Consider the following 23889-nt stretch of genomic DNA (forward strand, 5'->3'; position numbering starts at 1 on the left):
ATTAAGCGATGGGAAATATGAACAATATAATGATATAACTAGAACGGAGTAAGAAACTATATGAATTTTTTCCAAAAGGGGAACTATTGTGTTTTTCTCTTATATCTATTTATCTATTGATATCTATCGATCTATCCATATTTATTTAATAATAATACAGTATTCTTCTCGGTGGGGACACTATGGTAAGGTTACATATGGCTCAATGTTCAAATACTTGTCTTTTTTTAATGTGCATGTGCATGTGATATGAGTGCACAGAAGGTTTACACTTCTGCTTCCTATGCAGAAATGCAACTCATTGAGCAGGGGCCTGAGGCAGGAGTGGCTGAAGTCTCTGCTCCTGTCCTTGTCGCTCTTTTAAGCTCATAATTACAATAATAGCAAAGTATATTTATTGATTGCAAGTTTGAGGAATGTATGATAGCCTGTAGTGATGCATGGATTGGCTCAATGTTCATCTGAATACACATGTAAACATAAATCATTCACCCTCTGCCCACCCAAATACATTATTTTTTTTCCATTTTATAGAATGGCACCTTCATGAAGCTTGTGACCTGGTGTGTGTCTCAGAATTGTGGTAAATTCAGTCGATAGTGTCTCCTACACTTTTTTGTCAAAGTAGCTCCCATGGTATGTTTTACATATCTATGATCATTGGTTGGTTTGTGTGTCATACTTAGACCTACTTGAAGCTTTCGATCTATTTCAAAATCCAACAGGAAGTTGGCCATTTTGAGTTTAATAAGAAGTCTTTTTTTTTTCTTTTTGCCATTTCCAGGTGCTGTTCTTAAAGAAATTTCTCTTAGAGAATTAACCAGATCAACTTCAAATTTGGTCAGCACAGTCAAAAATCCTTTGCAGTGCTAAATTTTTGGTCTTTGTTGAAATTGGCAATTTTTGAGGGTGTATTGCACGTTTTGCCATGAAAAAGGAGTATGTGAATAATTCAACTTTACATAATCAGATCTGGCCAAAACTTAATGTGTTTGATAAGATTCCTGGCCTGAAATCTTCATGCCAATAAGGAGTCATAATAGTGCCACCAACTGGCAAGTAGGGCTGTGCGCGATTAGTCAACTAGTCATCCAAACATTGTTGACGGCAGAAATACTGCTAATGTCCATGTAGAGCTAGGTAGGATACCACATTGATCCCGTTGGTGTTACCTTTGTGTTTTGGCTCACTTACAATATAGGTAGGAATTTTCACTGCCAGGACAGGTGTTGCTTACAGAAGAGCAGTAATAGTTTTTAGGCAAACACTGTGTTGTATTGGTGAAATGTTTATCTGTATACAGATTTATGGACAGTGGTTATGGATTCTTGCATACAATGTGCTGAAGATCATTAACAGTGAGCAATAATGTCGGACTCTGACACTGTTAAGTGATGCATTGACGAGCACATCATATATTAGTCTGCCTATGCAGCCCCTCAACGGCATTAAGTTTAGACTTAGTTGCTGCGGTATATGTCTAAATTACATACTGACACAATCTGCAGTGAAATGGTAGTCAAATGTTGCTTTTTCTGTGTTTTTGTTCATTGCTGAACTACACTTTCGGTGCTGCGATGCAACTCCTTGCTGCCCGCATTGTTTACACTCGGGATCAGCTGATGGACCTGAAGCCGGCCACCACTCCAGGGAAAACACAGAGAGTAAGTCCTGCTGAATGCTGGATCAAGACTCACAGAGGATGCAGGGGAAACAAAAAGTTACGGCGGAAGAGGCTTATGACTAGGAAGTTTAAGCCGTGTCTCCCCTCTATCATCATGGGAAATGTGATGTCACTCGCGAATAAGATGGAGGAACTGACGGCACTGTCGCAGAGTCAGAGTGAATACCGATAGTGCAGCTTGATTTGCTTTACAGAGACATGGCTGCACCAGGACATACCCGATGACAATGTGACAGTAACAGGCTTCCATACGGTCCGTGCGGACAGAGACTGCGCTGCTAACGGTAAGCACAAAGGGGGGGGGCTTGCCGTGCTTGTTAACAACCGGTGGTGTAATCCAGCTCACATCACGGTGAAGGAGCGCATCTTCAGCCCGGATTTGGAACTGTGTGCCGTTAGACTACGTCCATATTACTTGCCCAGGGAGTTTTCACATGTTGTCATGGTGACTGTTTATGTTCCCCCCTCTGCAAACCCCAGCAGGACATGTGAAAGTATTCACTCTGCAATAGCCCGGATACAGACTCAGCACCCAAGTGCATTCATTGCAATCTTGGGTGATTTCAGCCACACTAACCTGGACAAAACACTCCCCACTTTCTTTCACTCAGTTTGTGAACTGTCCTACCAGAGAGGGAAGAACAATAGATCTGCTGTATGCTAATGCAAGGGATTGTTACAGCTCTTCCCCCCTCCCCCCACCAGGCAGGTCAGATCACAACCTGATCCACCTCTCAACCTGCTATGTGCCTCTCGTAAAGCGTCTGCCCGTAACTTCAAGGACTGTGAGGAGAAGGATAGACGAGGCCAATGAGACACTCCAGGGCTGTTTTGAGATGACAGACTGGCAGGCACTCTGTGAGCCCCACGGCCAGGACATCGATGGGCTCACTGAGTGCATCACTGCCTACATAAACTTCTGTGTGGACACCATTGTCCCAACCACAACTGTAAACTGTTACCCCAACAACAAGCCGTGGGTAACCAAGGAAACAACCAAAACCAAACATCAAAGCCATCCTCAACGACAAGAAGAGGGCTTTCAGAGAAGGCAATAGGGAGGAGCGAACCCTGAGATTAAAGATCAGGGAGGCAAAGGAGAGGTACCGGAGGAAGCTGGAGTGGAAACTCCAGCAGAACAACATGAGAGAGGTGTGGAGTGGCATGAGGACCATCACAGGTTACGGGCCAAACAGCGGTGCAGTTGATGGCGGTGTGGAATGAGCGAATGAGCTGAATCAGTTGAAACGACGAAACGATTCGACACAGGGACCCCAATTCACGCTTCAAACGACTCCTCAGCAGTACGGTTGCAGCAACTAGCCACTCCAGCCACTCTCCCTCCCCCCACATTTCATCTGGATGGCCTCGCTCACACTTCATCCCCAGAAGCCTGAGTGGACCACTCTCATCTGGGTACCACATGCACTCCTCCCCCACCCACCACCTCAACGATGACCTTCACAGCTGATCAGGTGAGAAGACAGCTGCAGAGACGCCGTGCAGGCAAAGCTGCAGGCCCAGGTGGTGTGAGCCCCAGGGTCCTGAAAGCCTGTGCCCCCCAGCTAAGCAGAGTACTTCATCATGTCTTCAACCTGAGTCTGAGCCTTCAGAGGGTCCCCGTGGTGTGGAAGACGTCATGCCTCGTTCCTGTTCCGAAGTACAAATACCTGGGGTTGTCCTTCAACATCTGCAGGACGATGCTGAGGATGTTCTATGAGTCGGTGGTGTCCAGTGCCATCACATATGCTGTTGCCTGTTGGGGCAGCTGCCTGAGGGTGAGGGACACTAATAGACTCAATAGAATCATTAAGAAGGCCAACCATGTTGTAGGAGAGGAACTGGACTCTCTGACAGTGGTGTCTGAGAGGAGGATGTTGTCCAAAATAAGGACTATACTGGACCAGGCACTTTCCCTCTCACCCTCTCCACAATGTGCTGATCAGCTACAGGAGCTCATTCAGCAACAGACTCTTACTCCCATGATGCACCACAGAGCGACACAGGAAATCATTCCTGCCTGTCGCCATCAACCTGCTAACCTCAGCACTGTGACAGACACACTTACTTTATATATACAATGTATATATTGTTTTTACACATGTTCATACTTGTATTTTTAAATTTTTTAAAATTTTGAACACATGTAGATACCTGTACTTTTAGATTTTAGATTTATACTTATCTTGTTTTGTTTATCCTATTTTTATACTCTTCACTTTTCTTTCTTGGTCGGGAATACTGCAAGTGCAATGTCTGTATGAAAAAGAATTTCCCTTTGGGGATAAATAAAGGAATTCTGATTCTGATTCATAAAAAAGTTGACTGTTGTGTCTGAGATGTTATTGAAGAGCACGCTGAACAATTTCCAATGGTTCAATGTGCAATATTTTATTGGACAACATTTAATGTTACAGATTAAATTTTGCACAATTTTGAGTGTTTTCTGAGTGGTTCTTAACTTTTCAACTGGGCAGATATTCTAAACTTTCTGTTTAAACATCAAGGAAATTAGCTGTTAGGAACATCCCTACTGGCAACAAAAATTATGCTTTGTGTCTTATGTTTTTTGTGGGGTTTTTTTTTCTATTGCCATTTTACCTAGCCTGCATGCCTTTGAAGTGTGGGAGGAAGAAGAGTACTCAGTGGGATACTATGCAGACTCCACACAGAAAGGCCTTGGCTGGGATTTGAACCCTTGAGTTTGCACATACACTATATAGGCAAAAATTTTGGGCCACCTGACCATTACACCAACAGGGACTTTAATGATATTGCATTTTTACATATTTAGACAACTTTGCAGTTATAATAACATCCTTCTTTTTTAAGGTTGCATAACACCCTGCTATCTACCTTCTTGTAAATTAGGGAAGCCCATCACAACACTGTCTCTTTGTTCAGCTATATTTTGATAATAAATAAGCTTGTGAAGTTTGTGAGTTTCCTTAAACACCACAACCAGGATGACACATTATTTGCCATGAAACAGGAAGTTGTAAATTGAGGGTACAATACCTAAACAGAGTCCTGGCCTTTGCCTTTTTGATAAGGCAAAATGTCTTGCAACATACCATTATAAAAGACGCACTGTGGTACTGCAGAGAAGCTTTGACAATTTGACATTCATCATTATCTGTGAGGAGAACCCTTTCTCAGCCAGTTGAATCTGAATTGTGTCTTTTGTATTGTCAGCAACAAGTTAGTGACATCTAAAATGGTCTAGTCTCGCACCACCCTTCTGTCACTTGTGGGGGATGTGGCTACGATGTAGTGTCAGTTCTATTTGTCCAATTTAATGCAATGCCAATATTTTGTGAACTGAGTGTCAGAAGTTGTTCAATTCAACTTTATAGTTTGCTGTTGCAGCCAAAGTTGCATATGTGGATAGGATTTTTAGCTACCACGTATCACATAGTTTAATAGAACATGAATTTGGTTATTAGGCTTCTTGCAGTTTTGCAGTTTGACTGGAGTGAGTCAGGCTCAAATAAATAGGTGCTGCATGGCAGAACTTTTTGGTCAGCCAGCATTCAACATGATACCATTTAGGAGCAGTCAGTATGATAGGATGGCAGTTATAAAATGTGGCTATTTCACCTTTGCTGGCTACTTCATCTGAGTTACAACAGTAAATATGAGCTTGTGAATTGTTGAGACAACATGTAATACCTGTGTTATTAGTGCTGCCAACAGTCTTTCTGTAACAAAGACCCCTCTGTTCATCCTGCTGTTCCTGGTAGTTTTGTTTTAACTGAAGAAGTCTGCATTTAGGGAATAATACATTTAGGGAAACTTACTCAGGTTAAATTGGTGGTCTTGTTTTTGCATGTGCATTGACTTCTGGCTGTTTATGTGTGATGCACTGCTCAGATTCTTCAGGTTCCTGCCATGTCCAGGCCTGTGCAGACATTTTAAATGCCTGCTTGCTTACTCATACCGTTTGTACAGCCATTTCAGAGACTTCAGGCCCAGTCAGACAGTTTTAGCACCTATCTTAGATAGACAGATACAAAAACTGAAAGGATGTCCCATATTATAAATTCAGCCTCTGTACTCTAGCTGTGAGATCTAATGTGAATTCCAGCCCCAGGCTCTTTTAAAGGATAATGTTACACAGAAATATAATGCATCATGGCAGTGCAAAACAGCATCCATCAAAAACCGTTTGCCTTAAAGTTCCTACGAAACCTAAGGCAGAGTGATATGTGCTTTTGCTATCTACACATTTCCTGACACTCAGATAAGGAAAGTCTTAAGAGAAATTGTTACTTGAGCAACAAGTAAAGCCAAGTGTTCATTAGGAAACCTGGTAAATCACCAAGAGTTCAGAGCAGTCAAAGGTTAGATGAAATAACAACATATTTTCTGTGCCTTTCTTGTAATGGATTGTTATATTGTTTGGTGGGACAACTGTATTTTTAACCCTACTTTTCATAGTCTGTATCAGGGGATGAAGATGATATTCCCAAACTCTGAGATCTCAACTACAAGCACATCAGTTCAACATCAGGGTTGCAACACAGAGCCCCCCACCCTTGCTTTTCAATGAATGCGCCTCTCAGAACAAATGACAAACAAAACCCTCCAACTCACACAACGAATTGGGAATATTCTGGTGAAGCCATGTTTCAGGAAGCACCATAATAGATGAGTTGCAGTACTCACAACAGGCTAGTGTTGATGCGCAGCTCATCTGTTTTCTTCTGTAGTGGCCTATTGCCTAGAGGAGATGGTTTCAGATGACCTCTCTGGCGGTGGCTCTTCCACCCATCACCATGTCTTCCCCGGCTTCAGCTCCTGTCACCTTGCTCTCTCCTCACCTTGCCAAGCCTGTGTGATTTCTTGGGTCATATGTTTTGAGCTACAGGCAGCATCCTTCCCCACTGAGATGGGGATGGCTCCAAGATGGTATTCATCATTACACATTTCTATGCATGTCTCTGGTCGAGCCTAGGCATGGGCAACTGCTGAGTGGGCAAGAGAATCTTCAATTTGTGTCCCTGTCCTTGTTCAAAATCTTCTGAATAAGATTTTTGATTACAACACTCCTGGTCAACAGGCTGTACGTTCTCTGGTAGGGCTACAACAAGTCACATGGAGAGTGATTTGCTATGCCACTGAATATCGCATCCTGGCAGCAGATAGTGGCAGAAACAACGCCTCCTTGTTGACATTTTTTATCATGGACTCTCAGATCCCATCAAGGACCAGCTGGCTATGTCCTTTGGAGCTGGACTTTAGTGGTGGCGTAAGCTATCAGTATTGATACCTTTCTGATGAAGAGAGAGCAAGAGAGAGTTCAACCCCCCCTTTGAATTGTTTCAGGGTGCACAGGTCTTTTCTAAACTTGATCTTAGAAGTGCATGTATTTATGAAAGACTGCTTTCAACATTAGCCATTTTCCAGGCACTAGTTAATGACATCCTAAGCTAATGTGGTTGACAGATTTTCTGTGATGGTACATTTCATTCCATTGACCAAGAAAATTTCATGTTCCCCACTGTATTTCGTTTGTCTACATGGTTTTTCTACATGGTTTCTCTAAGGATGTCTTGTCAGACCTGAACAAGTGGCTGCTAAGCTCTCATTTACATTTTAAAAAGTTTCTAAGTGGCTAAGGAGCTTGTATCTTACCTTGAATGTAAAGAAAACAGTGACAATGTGTTTTGCTAATGAAACCATTAATGAAGATAAATATTTAGGCATGAACTTGGATTCCAATTTGACTTTTTAAAGCCATATTAAAAAGATGGGTGACAAATTTGAGATACAACATTATTAAAATGAGACATATCAGGAGTTTGTTAACAATAGAGACATCTAAAACATTTCTGCATGATTTTTTCACATCTCCATTATTGTATATCTTGCTGGTCTCAGACCAGTAAGACTGTTTTGAAATCACTTGAGAGTTTTTGAAACAAGCTTTAAAAGGTTTTGATAGGAAATTGTTAACTCACAATGATTGTAACATAAGATAAGTTTTATTTTTCACACACACAATCATACACAGTACAATGTGCAGTGAAGTTCTGTTTCAAATCAAATCAAATCAGGCTTTTATTGTCACTTTACTGTACATACAACTGCAGTGCAGCCAAAATGAGACAGCGTTTCCTGGGATTGGGAGGGTGAAGGTCAAAACAAAAGAATAAAAATTGTAATAATAAATACTAAATAAGTACACTCGGATCCCTGTAAACAGCCCCCCACCCCCTGACCCTCTCCCCCACCCCTTCCTAAACATATTGCAAGACGATTGTGCAAGAAATTGTGACGTCCATAGCAGCAAACTGTCGTTGAAGTGCCAGTGCTGACCATTAAAGTGTTCAGTGCTAGGTCAAAACCCATTTACGCTGTCTTTGGTGGAAATGTCAAGTGATTTTGCTGTTCAGTATTCTAACAGCTTGTGGTAGGAAGCTGTTGATGAGTCTGGAGGCTTTGCCTTTTATACTTCGGTAGCAGTTCAAAAAATCTGTGGAGAGGGTGTGAGGAGTTCTTGACTATGTTCAGAGCTCTTGGACGGAGAGGAGAAAAACTCCAATAATCTTCTCTGTTCCCCTGACTATTCTCTGTAAGGCATTTCTGTCCGCCATACTGCAGCTGGAGTACCAAGTGGACATGCAGTATGTCAACGCTCTCCACCACGCCTCTGTAAAAAGTCCTGAGAATGCTGGTGGGGAGAGAGGCTTTTTCAGTCTCTTCAGGAAGTACAGTCTCTGCTGGGCCCGCTTTGTAGCCGAGGTGTTGTTCTTCTGCTATAACAAAGCAGGCCCAGCAGAGACTGTACTGTCTTTGTCCCTGCTACTAAAAATAGGTAAATAAAATGAGTAAAATTAAACCTTAAACCTAAAAATGTATTTACATCTAGTGCAGGTAGGAGTGGGATTGGGATTGTACAGTTTAACACTCACTGTTGAGCAAACGGATGGCCTGGAGGAAGAAGCTTTTCCTCATTCTCTCAGTGTTGGCTCTCAGGCAGGGGAACCGACGGCCTGGTGGCAGCAGGGAGAGGAGTGAGTGTCCGGTAGGACTGACCGCTTTTGTACAATCTGCCTTTTCATTTATCACAATCAAACACTGGAACATGTTTCCAGTTGTGTGAAAAACGTGGAAATTTTCATTCTTGTGGTGCAAAAAACAGATATTACAAAACCAATCATGCCAACATGAACTTGACTGTGATTCAGATTTTACAACTAATAAATTGTAATTTTATAGTTTGTTTTTCTTTTTTACTGGATGGACTGGAGTATGTTGGTAGTTATTTATTTATGTTGAAGTGTACTTGTTGATGTACATGTATACATATTAGTTGGGACAGGAACTATGTAACACTGATGTACATTATGTAAGTGAATGTTTTAGTGTCTGGTGATTTGTGTTGTTTGTACCTGCTCTGGAACTGCAGATGGAAATTAGCAGCAAAATTTAGTATAGATTATCTTTTCTAATTTTGAGATCAGTGTTTTTTGTGCATGGTCCTCGCTTAATTCGAATAAAGAAAGAATAGACTGGGATAAAATACCAGGATAAAATAGAAAAACATTGTTCAAGGCTTAAGTGCATTGTGGGCCATGAAAGAATAAAAATTGTAAAATTATCATTATTATTATTATTAATAATAATAATAATAAATAAAATTAATAACTAAAATTATAAGAAAGCCTTTCAATGAATATAATTCTTTAAATGTTATTTAAAAAAAATACTTTGTGTTGTTACTCATCTTGATATTCTGCAGGGTGAACAAAATCTACAGCCCGCATGATCTCTTAAAGTTAAGCCAAGTCGGGGCCAAAAATTTCATTAATTTGAAAAATGCAACATTGTACTGGAATTAAAAATAAATATAGGAAAAAAATTTCAGTTTAAATATAATTTTTATTCAGTTCCAAAATTCTTTTGAATTTATTTTCAATTTTCACTTTCGTATATATTTCAGTATTGGAGGTCTTACTTTTTTCAGATGCAGATTTTGTTTTCAGATTCACATCTTCTTTTCTTACATTTCAAATCTTATTTTGTTTTTGGTTTCAGATCTTTTTTCACTTTAATTTTTTGTGTTCCAAACTTTTGGCCCTGATTGGGCATGGGGGGACTTTGCATCAGCTTAGAGGGGCGTGAAATCACGCGTGACACGGCTGGACAAGGCTGAGGACCTTCCTCTATCGTGTTGCATTCTGGGAACATAGGTTCTGTGAGAAGTATGATGCCACACTTTCAATACACCATATTCACATTATAGAACATGAAAAAACTGACACCATTAATAAGCAAGCTGTTTTAAACCGAACTTGGCACCCATCGTAATACAAGAGCAATGAACTATGCCAGATTGTGAAGTTCAACAGTCACACTTTTTTCAGATCTTAGCAGTCTTATCCAAGAGGTGACGTTTGGTTCAGGTTGGACAATGTTTAATTTCAAATTACAAAAACTTCCTGTTCCATGGCAAAGCTTCAAAATTTGCTGCCATTCCATGAAAAGTCATTAAGCTCTTCAGGGTTTCCTGATTGCTTTTGTGGTGTAACTGTAACTGGTTATTTGCATCTAAGTGTCATCAGGACTAAATAGATAGAGCACTGTTAGTGCTTTGGCCCTAACAATAGGTTCCTTCCACTTTTATAGAATAAAGAATTATGACTAATAATAACAGTAGCAGTCAGCATCAAAGTTAGTAGCATGCATTAAGGTGACATGAATGTGTGCAGAAGGAGAGGGAGGAAGGAGAGAGAAGCTTGTGTGTCACGGAGAGTCCCCCAGAAGTCTGAGGCAATAGCAGCAGAACTAGGGGTTAGGACATTACAGCCCAAACTAAACTTTATTAAAAAGGAATGAAAGCCTACTCACACATGTGTAGGGGGTGTCTGCCTCCCAGGTCAGGTTGAACTGGTCAGGCAGACCCAGCCACTGCCCTGGTGTGCAGCTGGCTTAGAGGAGTTTTCCCCATCAGGTTTAGACGACCAATGCCTCAACCCCTTAGAGGATCCATATGACTGGCAGGGCCCCCTCGGGCTTTGTCGGGATCCCCAACCTTTGCTAGCAAGCGAAACAGCCCTGTCTCAGAGGGTGAAAACCCTTCAACTAAGAGAGCATTCTGATCTCCATCCTCTAGTGCACTCTAGACTAGAGCTTGAGCTGCCACAGCTTTAAGCTTATAGGCTTAGGTGAGCATCAGGTGCCCCTGTCAGCCCACTCGTGGGATGCAAACATCCCACATCCTGAGGCTGCACCCCCATCAATCCTCAGTCATCCACCTCATCCACGCCCCAAGGGGGGAAGACTATTTCCTCAGTCGAAGCAGTTAAGGCAACCTTAGGTTCCCTTTGACACGTGAGCTGTATTCAAGGATTCAAGGAGCTTTATTGTCATTTCACACATGTAGAAACATGAGTTGGAACAAAATTAGTTTCCCTGGTCCCAGTATAAGCCCAATAACCTACAAAATACCTAATGCTATAAATATAAAACAACACTATATAAATATAAAAACAACCAGAATAAAAAAGATATAAACAGTGAACAGATATAAGCAGGGATGGCAACAATATTTACAGTGGTATTGTGGTATTGTGCAAATGAAGGAATAGTGCAAATGAAACGAGTAGGGCGTAGTTCTGTGCAAAATGGCTGCATTCTGCAGTGTTCCATGGATGCTTGTCAGGGAAGGGTGTGGGGGTGGGGGGGTAGCAGCAGGGGCTACAGAGGTCCTCCAGAGTTCAACAGTCTCACAGTATCTGGGAAGAAGCTGTTCCTCAGTCTGGTGGTCCTGCTCCTAATGCTCCACAGCCTCTTGCCTGAGGGGAGAGGGGCAAACAGTTTGTGTGAGGGGTGAGTGGGGTCCTTCATGATGCAGGAGGCCCTTTTCCTGCATCTGGAGCTGTAAATGTCCGTGGTTGTGGATAGGCTGCGTCCCACAGTCTTCTGTGCAGCTTTCACCACCCTCTGCAGAGTCTTCTTCTCTGCCGCAGAGCAGCTGCCGTGCAACACAGTGATGCAGGAGCACAGGACACTCTTCACCACAAATCTGTAGAATGATGTCAAGACTGAGCTCCCCAGTCCGGCACGCCTCAGCCTCCTGAGGAGGTAGAGGTGCTGGTGTGCCTTCCCGATGAGGCAGGAAGTGTTGTTGCTGTCCACCGCTGTCCCTCCGATGTACAGGGGAAGAAGGGGGAGATGTCTTCCCCTTCTGAAGTCCACGATCACCTCCTTGGTCTTTTTCGCATTGATGCAAAAGTTGTTTTCTCTGCACCAACCTTCCAGGTGTTCCACCTCCTGCCTGTAGTTAGACCCGTCGCTGTTGATGATGCGTCCAACCTCAGCTGTATCATCCGCAAACTTCACGATCAAGCAGCTCGGATGTTGCGCTGAGCAGTCGTGTGTTAGCAGGGTGAACAGGAGGGGGCTCAGCACACAGCCTTGGGGAGAGCCGTTGCTAAGGGTCATGGAGGAGGAGGAGATGTTGTGGATCTTTACGGTCTGCGGCCTGTCCATCAGGAAGTCCAGGACCCAATTGCAGAGGGTGGAGCTCTGTCCGAGAGTACTGAGCTTGTGGATCAGTGTCTGTGGAATGATTGTATTGAAAGCTGATGTAAAATCCACGAAGAGCAGTCCACAGTCCACAGTGACATCTATGCAGTCTTTGATGCAGGCCATGACCAGTCTCTCAAAGCACTTCATGACTATCGGAGTGAGGGCTACTGGCTGATAGTCATTCAGGCTCATCACTGTGGAGGTCTTGAGGATGGGAATGATTGTGGCAGTCTTCAGGCAGGTGGGGACCTCCGCCTGTTGGAGAGAGGTGTTGAAGATGTCCGTCTTGGCCTTGGCAGTCTCGGCCCTCTTCACTCCTGCACTCAGCTCTCTTCTCGTCTCCTTGAGTGCCAGCCTGTCACCTGACCTGAACGCAGCATCCCTGGACTTCAGCAGAGACTGGACCTCCGCATTCAGCCAGGGTTTCTGGTTTGGGTAGTTGGTTACTGTCCTGGTACTGGTGACATTCTCTGCACACTTGTAGTTGTAAGTGAGGACAGCAGATGTATAGTCCTCCATGTCCACCTCTCTCTCACGGACAGCTGCTTCCCTGAAGACCTGCCAGTCTGTACGCTGGAAACAGTCCTGTAGTACAGGGACAGCATCGCTGGGCCACACGGTGATGGTCCTCTGTGTGTGGCGTTTTGGCAGAGGACGGTAGGCATGATGGAGATGTGATCGGAGAAGCCCAGATGGGGGTTGGGGACGGCACTGTATGCGTCTCGTTTGTTTGTGTAAATACGATCCAGCGTGTTATTTCCCCATGTCGGTATGGTGACATGCTGGTAAAACTTAGGCAGAGTGTCTGTCAGGTTTACGTGGTTGAAATCTCCCGCAACCATGGAAAAAGCCTCTGGGTGCTTGTTCTGGAGTGATCTGATGTTGTTGTGTAGCTCCGGAAGCGCTTCGTTAGCATTAGCACCCGGCGTGATGTAAACAGCCTTAACAAACACCGCTGTAAACTCCCGAGGCAGATTGTGTGGCTGGCATTGCACAGTCATATACTCTATTGCCTCAGAGCAGTGGCTGTTAACCTTTGTGCAGTTTGTACACCAACCTTTGTTAACATAGAAGAATAGTCCACCCCCGCAGGCTTTCCCTGACAGCTGGTTACAGGTCGCTCGGAAGAGAAGCCGGCCATTGATCTGGAAGGCTGGGTCCAGCATGTTCTCGTTCAGCCATGTTTCCGTCAGACAAAGGAATTCAATTCAATTCAATTCAATTTATTTCTATAGCACCTTATACAATCAAAATTGTCTCTAGATGCTTTACAGAGACCCACAGCCTGAACCCCCGAGCAGGCAGACAGTGTCAAGGAAAAACTCCCTTTTAACAGGAAGAAACTTTGAGCAGGACCCAGCTTGCAAGGGAGAACTATCCTGCTGATAGTCAGCCGGGTGAAGGGGGGGAAAGAAGAGGGAGACAGAACAGAGAGGATGAAAGCGAGAGAGAGAGAGAGAAACATACATTAATAAACATCATAAATTAAAAAGAACAAACATTACAGGTTGTTATAATTGGAATTCTGAGGACTGTGTATTGTATGTATTTGTTTTTTAGCTGATAGGTTGTTTAAGTTAGCACTACATAGAAGAACAACATGGGCAGATGTTGACGGTAGACATTGGGTTTGTCAGAGGGCCGGATACAGTTCAACATGTAGATCTGGATGGAGAGAGACCTGCAGAAAGATACAGAGAGGGAAAGAAAGGGAGGGAGAGACACAAAACTACAAGGATAACTGGACACACAGTGACATAAAATAATGAATTACATTTTGATCTGATGAGGGAAGAGGAAGGGAGAGGAAGAAGAGGAGAGGAGGTGGGGGGAGATGGTGGTGGTATTGGGGAGCTGGGGGAATTGCTCAGTGGATCATGTTTGTGTCCCCCGGCAGCATAGGCCTATAGCAGCATAGCTATGATAGGGATTAAAGATTAACAGTTAGTCAGACCTATTCTACCTGTGGGTGTATATCAAGAAGTGACTGTAACTATGCCCACCATCCCTACACACTTTGTTTGAGGCTAACTATACGCTTTACTAAACAGAAAGGTTTTAAGTCTAGTCTTAAAAGTGGAGGTGGTGTCTGCCTGTTGAACCAAGATTGGCAACTGGTTCCACAGCAGGGGTGCCTGATAGCTAAAGGCTCGTCCTCCCATTCTACTTTTCTGAATTCTGGGAATTGCAAGTAAACCTGCACTCTGTGAGTGCCCTATTGAGTGTTCTATTGGGAATATATGGGACTATTAGATCCTGCAGGTATGATGGGGCTAGTCCATTTAGGTCCTTATGTGTAAGTAGAAGAATTTTAGAGTCTATTCTGAATTTTGCTGGAAGCCAGTGAAGAGAAGCTGGGGGAGATATGATCCCTTTTACTGATTCCTGTCAAAACTCTAGCTGCTGCATTCTGGATCAGTTGCAGGCTATTAATAGAGTAATTTGGACATCCTGACAATAGTGAGTTGCAGTTGTCCAGCCTAGAAGTAACAAAAGCATGGACAAGTTTTTCAGCATCACTCTGAGAGAGGACGCTCCTAATCTTAGCAATATTATGGAGGTGAAAGAAGGCAGTCTTAGAGATCTGTTTAATGTGATGGATAAATGACAAGTCCTGATCGAAGATAACACTGAGGTTCCTCGCAGTCGTACTGGGAGCCAAAGTAATGCCGTCCAGGGAGAGAATATTATCAGTTATTCTAGTTCTAAGATGTTTGGGGCCTAGAATAATGACCTCAGTTTTGTCTGAGTTTAACAGTAAGAAATTGGATGTCATCCAGTCCTTTATGTTCTTAAGACATGCCTGAAGTCTGGCTAATGGCTCTGTTTCTTCAGGAATTAAGGATAAGTTCAGCTGAGTGTCATCAGCATAAAAATGAACGTTTATGCCATGTTTCTGAATAATATTTCCTTGAGGGAGCATGTATAAGGTGAACAGCATCGGCCCAAGCGCTGAACCCTGTGGAACACCAACCCTTAAATGTGAAGAGGAAACATCATTAACGTAAACAAAGTGAAATCTATCTGATAAATATGATTTAAACCAGCCTAGTGCTGTCCCTGTGATCCTAGTCTCATGTTCTAATCTGTGTAATAAAATGATGTGATCTACAGTGTGAAAAGCAGCACTGAGATCCAGTAGAACGAGTATGGAGACAAGCCCGCTGTCTGATGCCATGAGAAGGTAATTTGTAACTTTAACCAGTGCTGTTTCTGTGCTGTGATGGGCTCTTAAACCAGACTGAAAAACTGTTGAAAGACTGTTCCTGTGTAGGTGATCAGATAACTGATTTGCAACCACTCTTTCAAGTATTTTAGATAAAAATGGGAGGTTGGATATCGGCCTATAGTTTGCTAAGGTGTCTGGGTCAAGTGAAGGTTTTTTAAGCAAAGGTCTGATAACAGCAATCTTAAACGCCAGTGGTACATAACCTGTTGTTAAAGACAAGGTGATCTGATCTAAGAAGGAAATGCCAATCAAGGGAAAGACGTCCTTGAGGAGCTTAGTTGGGGTCTAAGAGACATGTAGTTGGGTTAGATTTATTGATGCTGGAGGTCAGCTCAGGGAGGTCTATGGGCAGGAAGCTGTCCAGAGATGGAGTAGGACTAAAAGAGGTTTCTGGCAGTATATTGGCTATTCTGGGGAGATCTTTATTGATTTTTTTCTCCAATGTTAGTGATTTTATTGGTGAAGAAACTTGTGAAGTCTTCACTACTAAGAGCTGCAGGAATACAAGGCTCAACAGAGCTGTGACTCTTTGTCAGCCAGGCTACAGCGTTAAAGAGAAAATGTGGGTTGTTCTTGTTTTGCTCTATTAATGATGAATAATAAGCTGTTCTGGCTTTACGAAGGGCCTCCTATGATTTTTAACCTTTTTTCTCAGTGGAACAACCATATCTAAAACTGTGTGTAACGTGACTGCAGTGTAGTTGACAAGGCAATCAGTTTCTGCAGGAGTAATATTTAAATCAGTATGCTCTGTTGTACTGGTATATGGTGCTGAAGGGAGTTGTGATGGGATTGTATCCCTAAATCTGTCTACAATATTGTCAGAAAGGCATCTGGTAGACCTTTATGTTGTGTACTGTAAAGTCTGTTAGAGTTAGCTCAAAAGTTAGAATTGAATGGTCTGAAAGAAGAGGGTTTTGAGGGACAACTAATATGTTCTTCTTTTCTAGGCGGAGAGAACCAGATCAAGGGTGTGATTATGACAGTGTGTTGGTTAATTTACTGTCTGAAGGAAACATATTGAATCTAAGAGCGAGTTAAAGGCTGACTTAAGACTGTCAGAGTCAACATCCATATGAAAGTTAAAGTCACCCACTATAATGACTTTATCTCTACTGAGCACTAAACTAGATAAGATGTCTGAAAACTCAGAGAGGAACTCTGAGTAAGCAGCAACAGATGGGCAATACACAACAACTCTTGAAACTGGCTTTTCTGACTTCCAGTTTTGGTGAGACAGGTTGAGAGTGAGACTCATGAACTATAGATAGATTTAGGTCTGGGGTTAATCTGAAGACTGGAGTGGTAGATTGCAGCCACTCCTCCTCCTCGACCTGTGCCTCGAGAAACATGATGATTAATATAACCAGACAGAGTTGATTCGTTTAAACTAACATACTCTTCATCCTGTAACCAAGTCTCAGTGAGACAAAATATATCGGACTGATGATCAATAATTAGATCACTGACTAGGAGGGATTTAGAGTGGAGAAATCGTATATTTAATAATCCACATCTGATTGTCCTGTTTTTTGGTTCTAAATAATTGCTAGTTTCTATTTTTAAGAGATTATTTGATTAACAGTTCTTAAATTTTGTGCTAGTTGGACTATGGGAGGAGGAGGCACGGACACTGTTTCTATGCGATTGTTAAACCTAGTATTACTGTGTGCATTTCTATTTTTATTTATTCTACTTTTAACGGAGGGCGGCAGTCCTACAGAAGCAACAGAGAAGTGTGTAAGACAGCAACTCTGCTTCCTGGCCTCGACCCTGGGTTGTCAAGGGGTTGGTTGTCTAACAAACTTGGCTATATTGGTAGAAATAAGAACCGCCTCACCCCAGGCGGGATGAATGCCGTCTCTGCTAATAATAATCGGGAGGGGACCAGAGAACGCTAGAACGCAGAGTCCAACATAGTTTTTTGCCAAATTACACACCGACTCCATGTTAACTTTGGTTGGTCATTAGCGCCAATGTGAATTGTAATCTTACCATATTTACTCTTATCTCTCGCCAGCAGCTTTAAATTGCCCTCTATTTTGGCCGCTCTGGCCCTTGGAATACATTTGACTGTGGTTGCTGGTGTCAGCTTCATGTATCGCAAAACAGAATTGCCAATAACCAGGGTCGGTTTCTCAGCGGGTGTGTCGCTGATAGGGCTGGGTACCGAACTTCGGTTCTTTTATTGTACCAACCGAAAGGCTTCGGTAGTACAGAGTATCAAAATATGCCTCGTCTTTCGGTGCCAAGTTTCGTTACCAGGTTAATCACGTGATCAAGACCTGATCATGCTGCCGGCGATTGGCTGTAACGTTACATGTAATTGTGGCATGCAGACGAGGTTAACGTGCATCTGTGTTGGAAACTGTAGTTATGTGTGTCAAAAAAATGCCACGAGGTCAAGTGTGGCTCCCTTTTAGCAAGATTGATGCCAATCGTGCACGATGCAATATATGCAAAAAAGTCATCGTTGCTAAGGCCGGCAACACGGCTAATTTGGTGAAGCACCCTGCCTGTGCATGAAATCAATTTCAGAGCAGAAAGTTGCTCCGTGTTTAACTGCAAGAAGAGCGGACGGTCCGCAGCGGACCGCATCCATCCTTCTATCAGCATTCAAATCCGCCTGTGGACATTTCAAAGCCCAAGCGTACCGTGGCCGACAAGTACTAATGCACTGCATATACAGAAACACGCTGCATATAGGAAAACAGATGCAAAAGGAAAACGCTGCAAATACGGAAATGTGCTACGTACATACTACATATTCTTTTTTCTTTTTCTTTGACATTGATACATCTGTCTGGCCTTTTGACCAACACAAAAAGTACAAAAAGGGGGCTTAAACCCGGGAGCGCGAGAAACTGCTGCTACTGCGCATCGCCGTCTTGACATGTGTTGCAATGCTCTCAAACTTCATCCCCACATCTTCAAAGAAGAAAATGCCTTTTAGAAGAGAGAAAGAAGCTTTACCCTTACTTAGCACCTGTCTATTAGACATGATCAATCTGTCTAATAACAGGCTATGTACCCCAGTCCTTTGAAGTAGCTGTAGTCAAACCTCTTCTTAAAAAACACACACTTGACCCAGAGGTTTTAAGCAATTATGGACCTTCCATTTATTTCCAAGATCCTTGAAAAAACAGTTGCCAATCAGTTATGTGACTTTCTTCAGATTGAGAATTTTCAATCTGGCTTTAGAGCTCATCACAGCACAGAAACGGCATTGATCAAAGTCACAAATTACCTCCTAATGGCATCAGACAAGGGACTTATCTCTGTCCTTGTGCTGTTAAACCTTAGTGCTGCATTTGACACCATTGACCATTCTATTTTATTACACAGATTGAAGCACCTAATTGGCATCAAAGGAACTGCACTGAGCTGGTTTCAGTCCTATTTATCAAATCGACCTCAATTTGTTCATGTTAATGATACATCATCCACACTCACAGAAGTTAGTCACGAGTTCCTCAAGGTTTTGTCCTTGGGCCAATATTATTCACCCTTTATATGCTCCCCATCGGTGATATTATTAGGAAACACTCCATACGCTTTCATTGTTATGCAGATGACACACAATTGTACTTGTCAATTAAACCTGCTGAGAGGAAGGCTCTGCAGAGCGAACCAGAAGTCCAGGAGGCGGACACCCTCTCTACATTTAAGAGTAGACTAAAAACTTTCCTGTTTGATAAAGCTTATAGTTAGGGCTGGCCTTGGTCGGCCCCTAGTTATGCTGCTATAGACTTAGACTCCCGGGGGTTCTTTCTTCCTTTCCCTCTCCTTCTGCACACATTTATGTCCCATTAATACATATCACTAACCCAACTTCTTCCCTGGAGTCCTCATGGCAGATGGCCGCCTATCTTGAGCTGGGGTCTGCTCCGAGGTTTCTGCCTTCTAAAAGGCAGTTTTTCCTTTCCACTGTTGCCAAGTGCTTGTTCAAGGGGGAATGTTGGACTCTCTGTATTAAAATTTAATTAAAGAGGTTGGTCTAGACCTGCTCTAATTGGAAAATGTCATGAGATAACTTTTGTTGTGAATCTGTGCTATATAAATAAACTGAATTGAATTGAAAATGTCTTCATCAGTATGAAGACCTGAGAGACTCTGGAAGTTTAGACTCAGACAGTCAGTGATCATATCAGCCTCAAGGCCTGCACATCCGACAGCTTGAGTCCCAAGACATAGAGTGCTTTGATACAAATAATCAAACATTGACGATTACCTGCAAAGAGGCGGCTCGCTGTCTGCATCTCCCACACGCCTCAACATGTGAGAAGCTTGAGCTGATCTCGAAAACTACGGCCAGGAGTGCGCATGTCTTCATGCAAACAGCCCCCCCCCAAAACAGAGTGAGAGCATTAACAATAATAATGATGATAGTTGTACTAATAACAGTAATAGTAGTATAGTAGTAATAATAACAATGCAGAAATATAACAGGTGGTAATAACAATCGTCGGTGGCGTGCAGTACCACAGCAGGAGGTCCAGACACGATCCATGGGTACCGGAAAGAAGAGAAAGCACGAAGACTCTGGGGAAGAAGTCAAGTTAGTGACATGCATTGATGGGACATGGGGCAAAAAAAAAAAAGTTGTGCAAGTTCTCCCACTTAAAAAGATGGGAGAGGCCTGTAATTTTCATCATAGGTACACTTCAACTATGAGAGACAGAATCGGGGGAAAGAATCCAGGAAATTGTAGGATTTTTAATGAATTAAATGGTAAATTCTTCAGTAAAATAAGTATACAGTGCGCATGCGTCGATACGTGAGCAGCCTGTTACAGACGCTCCCGTCTTTTATTATATTTTCGTCACTCTTTTTACTTTCTTTTTCTCTGGACTACACTGTTTTTCTATCCACCACACACCAGGAAAGTTGTGGGTCTTTTCGGTGTTTTTGTTCATCACTGAACTACACTTTTCGGTGCGGCGATGCAACTCCTCGCTGCCCGCATTGTTTACACTCAGGATCACCTGATGGACCTGAAGCTGGCCACCGCTCCAGGGAAAACACAGAGAGTAATCCCTACTGAATGCTGGATCAATGCTGGAGGGAAGAACAATAGATCTGCTGTATGCTAATGCAAGGGATTGCTACAGCTCTCCCCCCCTCCCCCCACTAGGCATGTCAGATCGCAACCTGATCCACCTCTCCCCCTGCTATGTGCCTCTCATAAAGCGTCTGCCCGTAACTTCAAGGACTGTGAGGAGATGGACAGACGAGGCCAATGAGACACTCCAGGGCTGTTTTGAGATGACAGACTGGCAGGCACTCTGTGAGCCCCACGGCCAGGACATTGATGGGCTCACTGAGTGCATTACTGCCTACATAAACTTCTGTGTGGACACCATTGTCCCAACCACAACCGTAAACTGTAACCAGGGACATCAAAGCCATCCTCAACGACAAGAAGAGGGCTTTCAGAGCAGGCAATAGGGAGGAGGAGAGAGCTATTCAGAACCCTGAGATTAAAGATCAGGGAGGCAAAGGAGAGGTACCGGAGGAAGCTGGAGTGGAAACTCCAGCAGAACAACATGAGAGAGGTGTGGAGTGGCATGAGGACCATCACAGGTTACGGGCCAAACAGCGGTGCAGTTGATGGCGGTGTGGAATGAGCGAATGAGCTGAATCAGTTGAAACAGATTCGACACAGGGACCCCAATTCACGCTTCAAACGACTCCTCAGCAGTACGGTTGCAGCAACTAGCCACTCCAGCCTCTCTCCCTCCCCCCACATTTCATCTGGATGGCCTCGCTCACACTTCATCCCCAGAAGCCTGAGTGGACCACTCTCACCTGGGTACCACATGCACTCCTCCCCCACCCACCACCTCAACGATGACCTTCACAGCTGATCAGGTGAGAAGACAGCTGCAGAGACTCCGTGCAGGCAAAGCTGCAGGCCCAGATGGTGTGAGCCCCAGGGTCCTGAAACCCTGTGCCCCCCAGCTAAGCGGAGTACTTCATCATGTCTTCAACTCTGAGTCTTCAGTGGGTCCCCGTGGTGTGGAAGACGTCATGCCTTGTTCCTGTCCCGAAGACGCCGTGTCCCAGCGACCCCAAGAATAACAAGCCTGTGGCTCTGACGTCACACATCATGAAGACCCTGGAAAGACTCTTCCTGGAACAGCTCCGGCCCATGGTCCAACCACTTCAGGATCCTACCAGCCCCGCCTTGAAGTGGGCAATGCCATCATCTACCTGCTGAACAGATTCTACACCCACCTGGACAAGCTGGGAAGCACTGTGAGAATCATGTTCTTTGATTTCTCTAGTGCGTTTGACACCATCAGGCCGGCTCTGAGAAGCTGACAGCGATGCAGGTGGATGCCCCAGGATGGTAGTGGACAACTTTGTCACATGGTGGGGAAAAACCACCTACAGCACAATGTGGCAAAGACCAAGGAACTGGTGGTGGACCTGAGGAGGACTAAGGAACCAGTGACCCCTATCAACATCAAAGGGGCCGCTGTGGAGGTGGTGGAAGAGTACAAATACCTGGAGGTGTACTTGAAAAATTTTGAACACATTGTGAATACCTGTACTTCTAGATTTTAGATTTTAGATTTATACTTGTCTTGTTTTGTTTATCCTATTTTTATACTTTTCACTTTTCTTTCTTGGTCAGGAATACTGCAAGTGCAATGTCTGTACGAAAAAGAATTTCCCTTCGGGGATAAATAAAGGGATTCTGATTCTGATTATGTATCTGGTCACCTACAAACAAGCAAGATTTCTGGCTCTCACAGATCTGTAACTTCTTCTTTAAGAGGCTCCTCTGTCCTCCACTCGTTACCTGTATTAATGGCACTTGTTTGAACTCGTTATCAGTATAAAAAAACACCTGTCCACAACCTCAAACAGTCACACTCCAAGACCAAAGAGCTGTCAAAGGACACCAGAAGCAAAATTGTAGACCTGCACCAGGCTGGGAAGACTGAATCTGAAATAGGTAAGCAGCTTGGTGTGAAGAAATCAACTGTGGGAGCAATTATTAGAAAATGGAAGACATACAAGACCACTGATAATCTCCCTCAATGGGACTCACAAGATCTCACCTTGTGGGGTCAAAATGATCACAAGAACGGTGAGCAAAAATCCCAGAGCCACACAGGGGGACTAGTCAATGACCTACAGAGAGCTGGGACCAAAGTAACAAAGGCTACCATCAGTAACACACTACACCGCCAGGGACTCAAATTCTGCAGTGCCAGGCGTGTCCCACTGCTTAAGCCAGTACGTACAGTACAGTATGTCCAGGCCCGTCTGAAGTTTGCTACAGAGCATTTGGATGATCCAAAAGAGCACTTGGAGAATGTCATGTGGTCAGATGAAACCAAAATAGAACTTTTTGGTAAAAACTCAACTTGTCGTGTTTGGAGGAGAGTTGCATCCAAAGAACATCATACCTACTGTGAAGCATGGGGTGGAAACATCATGCTGATTCTGACACGTACTTGGCAAATAAAGCTAATTCTGATTCTGATTCTGATTCTTTGGGGCTGTTTTTCTGCAAAGGAACCAGGAGGACTGATGTGTGTAAAGGAAAGCATGACTGGGACCATGTATCGTGAGATTTTGAGTGAAAACCTCCTTCCATCAGCAAGGGCACTGAAGATGAAACGTGGCTGGGTCTTTCAGCATGACAATGATTCCAAACACACCACCCAGGCAACGAAGGAGTGGCTTCGTAAGAAGCATTTCAAGGTCCTGGAGTGGCCTAGCCAGTCTCCAGATCTCAACCCCATAGAAAATCTTTGGAGGGAGTTGAAAGTCCATGTTCCCCAGCGACAGCCCCAAAACATCACTGCTCTAGAGGAGATCTGCATGGAGGAATGGGCCAAAACACCAGCAAAAGTGCGTGAAAACCTTGTGAAGAAAATGTTTGACCTCTGTCATTGCCAACAAAGGGTATATAACAAAGTATTGAGATTAATTTTTGTTATTGACCAAATACTACTGGGGCAGTCGTGGATCAGCGGTTAGGGTGTCGGACCCGTAACCGGTGGATCGCTGGTTCGATTCCCCCTCCCGGACCCCCACTGCTCCCCGGGCGCTGCACGCGGTCGCCCACTGCCCCGGGTTTGCTGTGTGTGTGTGCACGTCACTTGGGTGGGTTAAATGCAGAGCACGAATTTCGTTGGAGTGAGTTCCCTCCAATGACAAAAATATGTCACTTTAATCACTTTACTTATTTTCCACCATAATTTACAAATTCTTTAAAAATCAAACAATGAGTTTTTCTGATTTTTTTTTTCTCATTCTGTCTCTCATAATTACAGGCCTCTCTCATCTTTTTAAGACAGAGAACTTGCACAGTTGGTGGCTGACTAAACACTTTTTTGCCCCACTGTATGTGTGGGAGGAGAGAGAAGCTCACACCCTGAACTGGTCGCCAGTCAGTTTCAGGGCCAACACGGACAAC

General features: G+C 43.7%; 1 protein-coding gene across 1 annotated transcript in view; it reads left to right on the plus strand.

Moving 5' to 3' along the window:
- The window catches only part of efhd2 (EF-hand domain family, member D2), a 31307-nt gene that overhangs the window by 1139 nt on the left and 6279 nt on the right, over positions 1-23889 (plus strand). The gene's annotated exons all lie outside the window — the stretch shown is intronic.

This window comes from Scatophagus argus, chromosome 8 (assembly GCF_020382885.2).
Source record: "Scatophagus argus isolate fScaArg1 chromosome 8, fScaArg1.pri, whole genome shotgun sequence".
Classification (NCBI taxonomy): domain Eukaryota; kingdom Metazoa; phylum Chordata; class Actinopteri; family Scatophagidae; genus Scatophagus; species Scatophagus argus.